The sequence below is a fragment of the Lissotriton helveticus genome, chromosome 1_2 (assembly GCF_964261635.1).
Source record: "Lissotriton helveticus chromosome 1_2, aLisHel1.1, whole genome shotgun sequence".
Lineage (NCBI taxonomy): Eukaryota > Metazoa > Chordata > Amphibia > Caudata > Salamandridae > Lissotriton > Lissotriton helveticus.
In genome coordinates this window covers 286203040-286216290 of record NC_136058.1, presented here as the reverse complement: position 1 = coordinate 286216290, position 13251 = coordinate 286203040, and the positions used below count along the sequence as shown (strand labels likewise).

General features: G+C 44.7%; 1 protein-coding gene across 2 annotated transcripts in view; it reads left to right on the top strand.

Annotated features, from left to right (window-relative positions):
* The window catches only part of KIF2C (kinesin family member 2C), a 1469089-nt gene that overhangs the window by 984633 nt on the left and 471205 nt on the right, over positions 1 to 13251 (top strand). The window lies entirely within an intron of this gene.

The following is a 13251-nucleotide window of genomic DNA, read 5'->3' as shown; positions in this document are numbered from 1 at the left end:
GGCTGACAGTAAGAGACCGAGCGCCCTGATTTTGTTAGACCTATCAGCGGCGTTCGATACTGTCAGCCATACCCTTTTACTGGACAGGCTGGCTGGGGTTGGGATTCAGGGCTCAGCTCTTCGGTGGCTGGAATCTTTCTTATCTGGGAGAACCCAGAGAATCCAGATGGGAGATAGCATATCAGGAGTGGGAGGTCTGACCTGTGGTGTCCCCCAGGGCTCAGCGCTATCCCCACTCCTGTTTAACCTATATCTGCAGCCCCTGATTAACACACTAGCGGAGATGGGCTGTCGGGTGTTCAACTATGCCGACGACACTCAGCTGCTGTTGGGCATAGATGACACCGTACAAGCCCAGTCACACGCCCAGGACATACTTAGATACACAGTTCACTGGATGGCTACTAACCAGCTAAAAATTAACCCGGAAAAAACAGAGGTGCTGATAGTACCATCCAAGTGCTCCTCCTGGAGTGACATGTTCTGGCCCCAGGAGCTGGGCCCAACTCCACAGCCAGTCACTACAGTCAAAAGTCTTGGCATTAAGTTAGACAGTACTCTTTCAATGACCAACCAGGTTTCCACTGTAGTCGGTACCTGCACTGGTCTTTTAAGACAGCTGCGCAAACTAGTTCCTCTCCTCTCCGAGTCGATGCTTCGCACAGTGGTTTCTGCCACCATAGTGTCAAGACTCGACTATGGAAATGCGCTCTACTTAGGCCTGCCAAAGACGCTAATTAACAGACTCCAAGTAGTCCTAAACGATGCCGCCAGGCTCATTTTTAATCTCCCGAGGAGAGCGCATGCCTCCCCATTATTAAAGAGTCTACACTGGCTGCCAATCGGGCAGAGGTCCACCTTTAAAAGCCTCTGTATAGCCCATAAAGCCATCTATGGGCAGGCCCCGGCCTACATCAAGGAACGGTTTGCTACTAGAATAGTGGTATTATACTAGGTTGGTGGCGCCACAGGGAGATGTGCACTTTTCTTGTATACAAGTAAATAGATTACAATTTTCTCACGGTGCTAAAAGGAGAAGAGAACCACTTCCCTCTTCTGTTTAGGCAATGCCACAAAATGTTTGTTACTCCTTAGCACACGTTTTGCTATTAAGCTTTGGTGATATGATGACCAAAATAATGGTTCTCTATCTTCTCGTTGTTTTCTACCGGGAGTAAATCCGTCCCGCCTGCCTCGCGTAAGACGCTGCATCTTACGCGAGGCAGGCGGGACGGATTTACTCCCGGTAGAAAACAACGAGAAGATAGAGAACCATTATTTTGGTCATCATATCACCAAAGCTTGAATAGCACCCACGATATCCACACCAGAACCCCTTGAGGGTTGGAAGTATCACCTCAACTAACAACGTGAAACAGCAACGGAGAATAGCCTTGAAAAAGTCGGGGGTTACATTCCCCAGTACGACGAAACACGTGTTGGCTGTGACGTCTTCTTCAATAAACAGCGACAAACCCTGAACAAAAGGATTAAGACATTTTATTTGTTGATGGATGAACTGTATTGTGGAAACACGTGTATTTAACATTATCATTTAATAGCAAAACGTGTGCTAAGGAGTAACATACATCAAGGAACGGATTGAGGTATATAGACCGGAAAGAAACCTTAGGTCTTCAGACGCCCAACTCCTTGTTTGCCCACGTTTCAAACTGGCTACAATGGGAGGGAGATCTTTTTCGGTCGTGCTACCGAACCTATGGAACGCCCTGCCTGAGGCACTCCGTAAGGAGGGTAACCTACTCCGTTTCAGGAAAGCCCTGAAAACCAACCTTTTCAGAACGGCACACTACCTAGCGTAAATCCTGTCTCTTCCTCTACCCTTCTCAGTACCCTGGTTATTATGTCATGAGGTAAAAGCGCCCTGAGACCTGCAGGTGATTTGGCGCGATATAAACCCGCAATAACAAATAACAATAACAAATAACAATCCTAAGTTCATTCCAAAGGTTCCGTCTTCTTTTCATCTCAATGAACCTATTGTTCTAAAAACTTTCTTTCCGAATCCATCCACGGCAGCGGAGAGATCTCTCCACTCTTTAGACCTGAAGAGATGTCTGAAGTTCTATATCCATAGGACGGAACAGTTTCGAAAATCCAGCCAATTATTCATTGCCTTTAGCAGGCCCAGGAAAGGTCATCCATTGACAAAGCAGAGTATTTCAAGATGGATCTCTGCGGCCATCGCCTTCTGCCACCAACAGGCGGGACATCCTCTGCCTTCCAAAGTTCGGGCTCATTCCACAAGAGCAGTCTCCACTTCCATGGCGCTCTTTGCTGGGGTGCCCATTGTCAACATTTGTAGAGCGGCGACATGGATACCACATCATACGTTCACCAGGCACTACTGCTTGGACTCAGAACTTATGAAGGATGCAGCAGTGGGACAAGCGGAGCTCAGTCATCTATTTCATTAGAGGTGAGCCTTCTTCCTTTCATCCCACCTTCCTATTGCCTTCTTGCACATTTCTTCCTACTGTTAATGTATACAGGTTCATGGGATTGCACTAATGATAAGGTGCTAAGTATCCTCCATGATGTATTAGACGAAATGTGCTGACTATTGTGAGAAGTTGGCCTGATATATGATGCTCACTAGTTCTAGTGATCACCTTGTATCAGTCCAAACAACCCTTATGGTGATTGGTTGTAAGTCAACCTTATAGACCAGCTATCCTAATGGTAGCATGGACAAAGCAGTCTTAGGCTAAACTCTTTTGGCATGTGAAGCCAGCTGTTTTACCACAATATAACCCCTTGTATACCAGATGAAAGGACACCACACAGGTTGTTATGAAAATAAACAGTATATTTATTAATAACAACACCTCTGAACTCTGAGGGCTAAGCACATGACATTCTCTTACGAAAAACACTACAAGTTGCACAAAATTACAATGGTGCCCTAGGGGCACGACAAACCATATACTAAGTAAGTGGAATGTGAGAGTCGATAAAAGGAATGGAGCTGTCCAGAGGCTGTAGGAACGATGGGACCACGCTACACTAACACTAGGTAAGTAATAGGAGGCCCACGGAACGCGTGTGCAGAGTGTGAACTCACACGCGAGATGCGTAACGTCTATGGACAGTACAGTTCAAGAAAAAGGTAAGTACAGACAATCATGACTAGCTAGGACAACGACTGTGGAATTGGACACTAGGACAGTTAGACTACCCTTGGGCACCAAAATGCTCTCGTTACCTCACCCACGGGCTGCGGGTGCATAGGTGCCAAAGTGTCGGGTTCTCGCGTTAAAGTCAATGGAGCCTGAAAGAAAAGATGCTGCAGGCGACCAGGAGGAAGATGTCCGATGCGATCCAAGGGTGGATCGGTGAAGAAGAGGACCTCAAAGCAGAGGGGACAGTGTTCAAAGTCACTAGCCAGTGACCGGTGTGGAACCAGGAAGGAACCAGGTGCTGTCGTCGCGATCAGGTGAAGAGTGGACGCTTGACTCTGCAGCCACGTGGACCAGGAGGTGTCTTCGACCAGGATGGAGGCACGAGCTGTCCCACGCAGGCTCTCGCTGTCGGTGGTGTCGGATCCGGGATTGGACTCAACAGGCCCTGGCAAAGGCAACCCACGCGGTGAAGGGAAAAGACGTCTGGTGCGGACTAGGAGAGTCCGGGGTGCCCCTCTTTTGGAAGGGAGCAAGGGCCAGTCTGGAGCAACCAGACCAGCAGCAAAGATTCAAAAGTTTGTCGTCTAAGAGGCCACTAGCCAGCCGGCAAGTGACCAGACAACGCGTCGAGCAGCAACCAAGCAGAAGTGCCCCACACAGATCTTGTGGATGCTGGAGGGCTGATCTTCGGTGCAGGGACTGCTCGGGGCTGGGGCTTCTCAGTCCCCAAAGCACTTGGTCAAGGTTACCTCTGGAGTCGTGCTGGGAGCGAAGTGCAGGTTCGTTCAAGATGGCCGGTCCCACGTGTCTCGTCGCACCCACGGGTCTCAGCTGTGCTGCAGATGTAGGTTGAGGTCGGAGAGGTCTGGGAATCCGGGTCTCGTCGGGCTCTGAAGTCTGGATCCTCGAGGGAAGACGACAAAGTGAAGACGCTGGACGCTTGATGGTGCCTGCAGTTGCAGGGTGGACACTCCTTGTCCACAAGGGAGATTCTTCAGTCTTCTGTGGAGCAGAACGTCGCAGTCCAGAGTTTCTTCTTGTAAAGTTGTTCAGGATAATCTAACTGGGACCAGCCCCTGCCTTTATCCTGCTAAAGGGGGCTGCACTAGTGATTAGGTTCCTCCCCTGGTGGGACCAGGAAGGGGGGTGGTTACACCCCCTATCCTTTGTCCGGTTTCGCGCCAAAGCTGGGGCTGGAGTACCCCAGCAACTGGTTTGAACCGGGGTATGCACAGGGACACCTTGTGTGCCCCAGGCATGTCTCATTCCTTTCAGCCCTCCCTACCTCAATACACAAAATCCTGTCTGGGGTGGTGCTAGCACCTCCCAAGGCAGGAAACCCTTTGTCCAGGCCTCCCTCGCTGGAAGGACTCCCAGCAGCAGGAGGTCAGACTTGTGTCTGTGGTGGCAGCATCCATTTTGTGATGCTGAGGCTCGGTTTAACTTTAACCGGGGTTCACAGTTACATACATGCCGTGTCCCTCTAAAAGGGTGGACTGCTACCCCGTCGCCAGAACTGGCGAGGGGGTAGTATTCCAATTCGTATGACACCTTACTCGACATGTTTTGATAATGCTATACCAAAGTTAGCAATAACCGCGAGGATTATAAATGCACTTAAGAGTATATGGTATAGCGTTATCATGGAACAGCTATAAGGACTTGGTTCCGCAAGCTGCAGACAGGCTCAGCTCATGCTAGAGCACCATCTCACATAATTCCAAGCACTCTGCCTTCAGGATTGATAAGGCCTGCCATAGGAGTGACTGATAGGAATATATGTGTCCATTTTAGGGTTAGATATAGGTATACTATATCTACAGCAAAGGGTGATTACACCACCTTGCCCCAGCTGTCTTGCAGCCAGTTGTCTGTTTAGATGGCCAGCCAGGGGTGGCATAATACATGTCAGCCCCTGGTAGGCCCTGGGTACACCTATGCCCTGGGTACCTAAGGTACACTGTACAGGGGCTGATAAGGTTGCCCAGTACCAATTGGTAAATGCACCTAAAGTACATGTGTGTCAATTTAGAGCGAGAACAGCTAGGCTGTGGGTCTGATTAGCAGGCCCACAGCCAGGGAAAGTCGTAAACCAGTGAAGCAAAAAGCAAAAATCTGGGGTGACCATAGGATTGCAGACCCTACTCTCCTACAACTATTGCTTGCTACTCTGATTCCGGCATGTGAATCTATGAAAGATACCCATAATACTGGATAAGAAATGCGTTACTTACCTGTAACTGCAGTTATCCAGTATTGGTATCTTTCATAGATTCACATGCAACCCACTTGCCTCCCCTGGAAGGGCTCACCTTGGTTCTCTCAGTAGGTACTACTTAGCACTGTGCTTACGAAAATCTGAGGGACTAGGGCTCCTTCCAGGAAGGTTCTATAGGGTGGTAGTAGCTGATTGGCTCCTGGCCAAAGTTTGGTCCTTTTTACAAAAGGACTTAGATAGGTTACTAATGTGAGGCCTCTGGCCTATTAGTATGTATGTCTATTTGACATTACTATTGTTATGTACTGGGGACTCCCACCCCGACGACGGGGAATGATTCAGGCATGTGAATCTATGAAAGATACCAATACTGGATAACTGCAGTTACAGGTAAGTAACGCATTTCTTCTTCTGCCATCAGCACTGAGGACTGTGTCTTTGTGCTGCAACAGAAGAAAAGCAACCTGAAGCAGTCTACAATGTCACTGCCGGATCCGTGTTTTGAAGGCACAGCAGAGGGCACTGCTGCACTTAACACCACAACCCTGGACTCACCGACGCTACCTGACAGTCGCAGAGCTGCTGCTTGCTCCGTGACCTTTGGGCACCGCCTCGCGCTGTTGCACTGGTATCCCAGACAACAACACTCCCTGCCTACATCAACAGCGCTGCTTGCACCGTGGTTCGAGGGCACTGCTTGTAAGTTACATGATGCTCCGCAGCCTTGGCCCGCTGGCGCCATCGACTCCAGTTCGTTAGCCGATGACAGTGCTTCAGCAACGCTGCCGCTGCATACACCGTGACCTGCCAGCACTGATACGTGCTCCAAATCACTTTGCGCCGCAGCCCTGGTCTCCCCGACACCGATGGACGACTGTCACTGTGCTGCTGCCTGCACTTTGACCCAAGGGCACTGCACTTCGAACCACAGCCCCGATGCCTGCCGGCGCTCCTGACTTCAACCGCGAAGAGTTCGATCTGCAACACGTGTGACTTCAAGTGCCCGACTCCTGCGCCATCTTCCGGAACAGACGCTGGCCCAAAGGGCCTCATCAAGAGGTCGCAGATGCCCTGCATTTCGCAAGGTACTGTTTTGCTGGTCTTCCCGACACCGTAGCTGGCCTGCGACGACACGGTCAGCCGGAACTGTTTGGATTTGTTGTTCATGATGCCGTTATAGCTCCAGACGGAGCAATCGACTTCAAGGAGCTGTATTTAAAGCCTATTTTGATTACTGAAGAATTCTGAGAACTGTATGGTGGATTTTTCTTTTAATCGTTTTTGGTCTTGTTTTGGATATATAAAAATATTGGATATTTCTCTAAACTGGTGTGGTGTCCTTTTGTAGTGTCTTCGCTGTATTATTGTTATATGCAAATACTTTACACACCACCTCAAAGATGAGCCTTACTGCTCGTGCCAACCTACCAAGGGGGTGAGCAAGAGTTATTTTAGGTGTGTAACTCCCTTATCCTGACTAGAAGGTAGGGTCCCTACTTGGACAAAGGTGCAAACCCTTGATAACTAGAGACCCCCATTTCTAACACTGGGTTATACTTTCATTCAAATTCCTGACTAGGAAAACGGCAACAAATATGAAATTAGAATAGTTTTGCTCAGATCAGATATGTATCGCCGGCTGCAGTTTGTAGCAAAATGCAGGCTGCGATTGCTCTGTGTACCGATGCACAGTTTTATTTACCTGGTGCACCGGATTCCAAAGGATTCTGGATCTCTCTTGAAATAGTTCTTAATGCTCCTGTCCTCTGTCTCCTCTGTCCATCAATTGTTGTTTTTGCATTTGTCACCCCGAGTGGGATGGGTATGCTCAGACGTGAGTCCCAGACTCTCCACACCACTGGAGTCAAGCTATCCAGGCTGATGAAGGCTGATAGCCAAAACCGCTCCTTGAATGCTTGATTCCGGTCCAGGAAAGACATGGCTTGGCAGTTCGGGCTGGACTGTTCCCATGAGGCACAGGGTCAAGGCTGATTTGCATATGGCCATGTCTGACCTGGGGTGGTGTGGAGTGCAAAAAAACGATGGATTTAGGCCCAGATCTCTGTACTGGGGTGAATGTATGACATTGTTCTGTATTCTGTCCATCAATTGTTGTTTTTGCATTCCTCTCTAAACTGCCATAAAACAGTAGTCTATTCCAGTTCTTCCCAAACTTTTTAGAACCACTGGCCAATTTTTACAGCAGCAAACTTTTGCGACCTTCCTAGCTTTAATAGACATGAGGCTGGTGTTTAAGAAAAATTATAAATGCAACTCAAGTATCTGTTGGTAGCGCATTATCATTTACAAACCGCACATTTGTCATTGAATTTGCCACTGAATTTGCAGACTTACCGTTTTAAGGATACAACTATATTGTACCCAAATGTGTGAAAATCTGTTTTTGGTGAATATTCATTATTTGCACATCACCAAGTAAAGTGTCTTGATTTGATCCTATTCAAATCTTTGTTTATATTGCACTTCCGAATTACAAGAAAGCTTCATTTCAATGGATTAACGTGTGCCGTTCATATAGTTATTTACATTTTCTTACAAAGAATTACCTCCTACAGCCTTTCCTTTCACAGTTCCTGAACATCAGCAAGATTGTGACATAATTGACTTTACTTTCTCGGTCTGTAAAGTTTGTTTATAAACACCAATGTAAGAAGCAATTTGTCAGTGTCAGACATAGTCTAACATTTGACCTGTGTCTTTCAAGTACAGCAAATGTGATGAGGTAAATACAGAAAATTAACAATCTGCCAGTGGGTCACGACCCACAGTTTGGGAAACGCTGGTTAACCTTTTGACAGTAGAAAAACAAGGAGGTCCCACTAATAACCCTCAAAGGTGGTTAAGGTTATGCTAGAAGGTGTCTAGAATTTTGCTTTTGAGCAATACCAATCACACAATAATGTATTACCAAGTGCCCTGCACAGCTTATTCAACTGAACATAAACCAACAATTGTTGAAAACTTATCAAATAAAGCAATATGTATAAGGCTCAGAATCTTACAAGTCTTTGGTCAAAATTAAGAAAAAACAGGAAAGTTGTTTTTTTTAAAAATATAACATTTGTATGTTTATTTCGAAGTTACAAAATGATCACCATGATAACAATAAATTAAAAAAGCATAGTGTCGCAATTAAAAACACATAGAATTATAGCTATAAGCAAAAAACAAACAATTTATACATTATAAGGTTAAAAATGTTCACAAGAACAGGGGTCGGCGTTTCGGTTTTGGAGCAACAGTTAAAACCTTCTTCAGGACCAAGTTCTAAAAGGAAACACACAATTACTTTTTTGTCCTTACAAATTATTTATAAAGCAGACATATTTACAAAAAACAATTCCTGTTGTTTTGGAGATGTAGAACATACTCCGGCTAAATAGCAGTTGGCACTAATCAAGACCTAGTCGTTGGTAATATTATTGGTATTGTCAGAACAAACCCGTACTTCTGTGAGAGACACCTTTAACACATGCTAGCATATTTTTACAGGGAGATAATAGCACTATATTGTCACCTAATAGGTGATAAGTAACAGTGGTATTGGTTACCTGGGTTAAAAATTTTTATCTTCCAGATAAATCATGGAGGACCAGCCGCCCGAATGTAATTTCCAGGTCTTAGCTGTACTGCATCTTTTTCATAGATTCAGATGTACCTTTGGCAGTTATTATGCCTGTAGGTAAAGGACAGTAGAGCCATTGTTAATGTCCTCATTCATTAATTTGCAAGTGGTGGGCAGAGATTTTATACACACTATATCTACCTTATGTTTTCAATAAACAGGATCGCACTCTGGTAGTAGGAGCCACCGATATAGGTTTTCTGTTTAACTGTGGGTAAGTAGAAATAAATTACCATGTTGTTTATCAAGGAGTGATTCCCAAATATCTCAGGGGATTCAGTCATTCACACTTACCCAGATGTAAATCACTGGCAGTTCAGTATTACACGAGCTTTTTCAATTGGCTTGTGCTGAAGGCGGCATTCATTTTTTCTTGAAACTGTTGGCAGAGAGAATTTATAGAAGAGATATTCATTTTATCTGGGTTGTTCTACCTTCCCCTCTTATGGCATATATTTGCCTTGCTACAATTATATATGCACATTTACTGTGCGTAGCTTGTAAGTGCTATTTCTGCTCTATTTGCCCTTTCAATTGGCCATTAGGTGCTTGATATATTCTACATACTTTCACCTACTTTAGCTATTTTTGTCAGTAGTAATATGCTTACAGTTTCAACAACAGTATTTATGTGCTTAGATATCGATATCTAAATAACCTTCAGCATGGTAGTCATGGTGAGGCAGCAGCGCTTGAAAATTCTCATTGTTAAATATGTATAACGCAGTATGGATTTGGTTATATCCCCTCTCGTTGACACAGTAATAAGGAATATTTCGGAGGTATTAGGTGTGGATTTGATCCAAGCACCACATTGTGAATATCCCGATTATATTATTGGGAGTAAGGCACAGTAACATATATGCGTCACTAAGTGCCCGCTTCAATAGAACCATCTAAGTTTAATTCACGTTGCCGGTGATGTTCATTTACATGACTATCGGCGTCCTAAGCTGACGAACGCCCGACACTGCTAAGTTGCCAGAGGTTAAAAAGAACAGCGCCGATATAAAGGCTAGCGCATTATAAAAACGGGAAACTAGAAACTATTCTGCCCAAATGCGTATGGTATGCGAACAGAGCCGGCAGCGTTCAGCTTACCTTAGGATAGAAATTCGGCCTCCCTGCTCCTACTCCGGTAACGTCTTCGTGGTTTCTGTAGTAAGTAGATCTGTCGAGGCGATTTGTGGCCTTTTTATGGCACGAGACAATTGATTGGATCAACGTCATCGGTTCGATGATTGGCTCTATGGAGGTCACATGACTGTTTGCTTTGTTTACCTCCAGACCCGTGTGGCGCGCCGTAAATGTGAACGGGCGGCTTGCAAACCTTCATATATACTTCTGACGTTATATTTAGTTTGTGGCCTCTTTTTAATATTAAAAGTCATTTATCCGGGATGCAATGGGCTACTTTGTTGTATATAAACATTGGGCGCGGGACTACAGCGATCTCTATGTAGCACTCGGCTCACTACTGGTTGTTTAGCAGTTTGGTTGTGTACATACGAGCTGTACCGCCGGCGCTTAATGCTGTCAGACTTAAAGAATGCATGTATAATAGTATATATTCTTAAATAGGGCGTACTGTGTGCCTATCGCAGCACATGTCTTATCAGAATGGAGATGGTATGGAAGCAAGAGCATATTCTAGTTATCTTCCGAATGAATGACGTTAAGGTGGATGAATAGGTGATGGCGTCAATGTGTCCAGTGTAAGCATTTTATCGCGTTTGGGTAAATAAATGAATGGAAAATGAAATAGAGATAATTGTATTTCATGCATCATACTATCGGTATGAGTACCATATCCTATCTCCTCTGAATTATTGCCTATGTCTCACTATTCAGGATTAAACTATCTTTTCCCAGTCCTCTCTGGTGTTCAATCCAATTCGAACACTATTGCATTTGGACATGTAGAATTGTTCACGCCTTTTTCTTTTTTGTGTCAGATTACCACCTCTTGCGCTAAGGCTTACATGCTCTAAGCAGCACCAGCGAAGGTCACTAATCTTGTGTTTGGCTGCTTTCCAGTGATCAGTTAGAGGGGCCCCTATCTTGTTAGTACGTAGGGCTGACCTGTGTTCATTGAGTCGTGTCCGGACCTCTCTGGAGGTTTCACCAATGTAAATGAGATTACAAGGGCAACTGATCAAATAGATTACGCTTTTGGTACGACAGTTCATGAAACTAGTTGGTTTGAGTACAGTATCCTTTATAGTAATGGTATTTCCTCGAATGATGTCTTTACAATTACTACACCCTGAGCAGGGGAATGTGCCCGTTGGTAAGGGTGCGTTATTGATACAAGGCTGGCTAACTGTTTTGATTTCTCTGTACGTGTGAACTAAACTGTTGCGGATTGTACGATTCCTCCGGTAGGAGAACCTTGGTTTAGGCAACTTATTGTGCTGTTTATCAGTGATTAGGTGCCAGTTTCTATTTACAATGTTTTTTAGTTTGTTACTAATTACATTGTAATTAGTGACAAAGGCAATAGGCTGCGGGGTAGTATCTTTATTTTCTCTGGGCAGGAATAGATTCTCTCGATTGTAGTATTTTGCACGCTTATAGGATTGTCTTATTAGCCGCTTCGGATAACCACGGTCAAGAAATTTGGTTTTCAGAACACTGGCGTGTTTTTCGAAGTCCTGAGATGTGGTACAGTTTCTCTTTAGTCTCAGAAATTGACCAAACGGGATATTGTTTACTTGACTAGGAGGATGGTTGCTTTTGTGGTGTAACATGGTGTTTCTGTCAGTGGGTTTTGTAAAAAGTTCTACGTTTAAGGTGCCATTCGTGTGTTTAATAATGAGGTCAAGGAATTCACAACGGTTGTCATCGATGTGAGGCGTGAACTTCAGATTACTATCACCGAGGTTTAACCATGTGATGAACTCTCTTAATGTATCTATAGGGCCTGTCCAGATAAAGAAGACGTTGTCTATGTATTGAGACCACAACGAAATGTTTTCGTAAAATGGTGACACTGTGTTATATATATGTTGTTCTTCGAAATTTGATACATACAAACAGGCCAGACTAGGGGCACAGGTGGCCCCCATGCTGGTCCCCTTGGTTTGTCTGAATAGTTGTTTGTTGAATAGAAACAAATTATTTTTTAACACCAAAGAAATGCAGTCTATAATAAACAGTTCATGGGCTGTATGGTCTCTATTTTCGTTGTTAATCATGGAAGTAATCACTTCTATTGTCGCATTCTGTGGTATATTGGTATAAAGTTCTTCTATGTCTAGTGTGACAAGGAACTGAGAGCTAGGATTGAATTGTAGACCTTCTATTTTCTTAATGTCAGAGGTGTCCTTGATGTATGCCTTTTGGGTAGTGACTAGGGGTTGTAGGAAAACGTCTACATATTTGCTGAGTGGTTCTGTGAGAGACCCAATGCTTGATACAATGGGCCTCATTGGGGGATTCAGAATGTCCTTGTGGACTTTAGGGAGTCCATAAAGGGCTGGAATAACTGGGTCCTGGTTGTTGAGGAAAGAATATTCCTCTTCACAGATTATATCATCATCTCTTGCTAGTTTAAGAAGGGTAGAAATGGATAGTTTGAGAGATATCCATTCATCCATACTTGCTATCTTATAGTGTTCCTTATTCTGTAGTAGGCTTAGCATTCTATTGTTATAGTCAGGGGTGTCCATCACCACGATGCCACCCCCCTTGTCTGCCGGTTTAATGGTCAGATCACTGTTGTTTTGTAGTGTCTGTAATGCTAATGCCTCATCTTTACTCAGATTATGGTTAATCCAATGCTTGTGCTTCAATAGGTCATCTATGCTTTTGTCTACGCTGCGCTCGAAGGCTTCTATATCTTTCGGGAGCATGTTAATACTAGGAGTCCAAACAGACCTGTTCTTAAGTCCTGACTTATTTTGACTGAGGTGCCTATCTTTTCCCTCAAAGAAAATTGCTAGCCTAATTTTCCTAAAGAAACCTTTTGACAGACATTGGCCATTGGGTATGTGGAAGCAAGTGGAACTGGTGAGGATAGAGAGTAAAGCTTTGCCTCACTAATAATTGAGCCAATACGTCAAACTAAACCGATCCTGTTCTGTCCGAAAATACCTTTTACCGTGGCAAACTTTTGTGGGCATCCAATGAGTGCGATCACTTAAAAATACAGTGGACCTTCGATTTTATACCCCTCAAACCAGCATTAACTTGTACTTGTGCTTTACTGATCTGAGCTGTGACTTGCAGTTTAACTATCATGT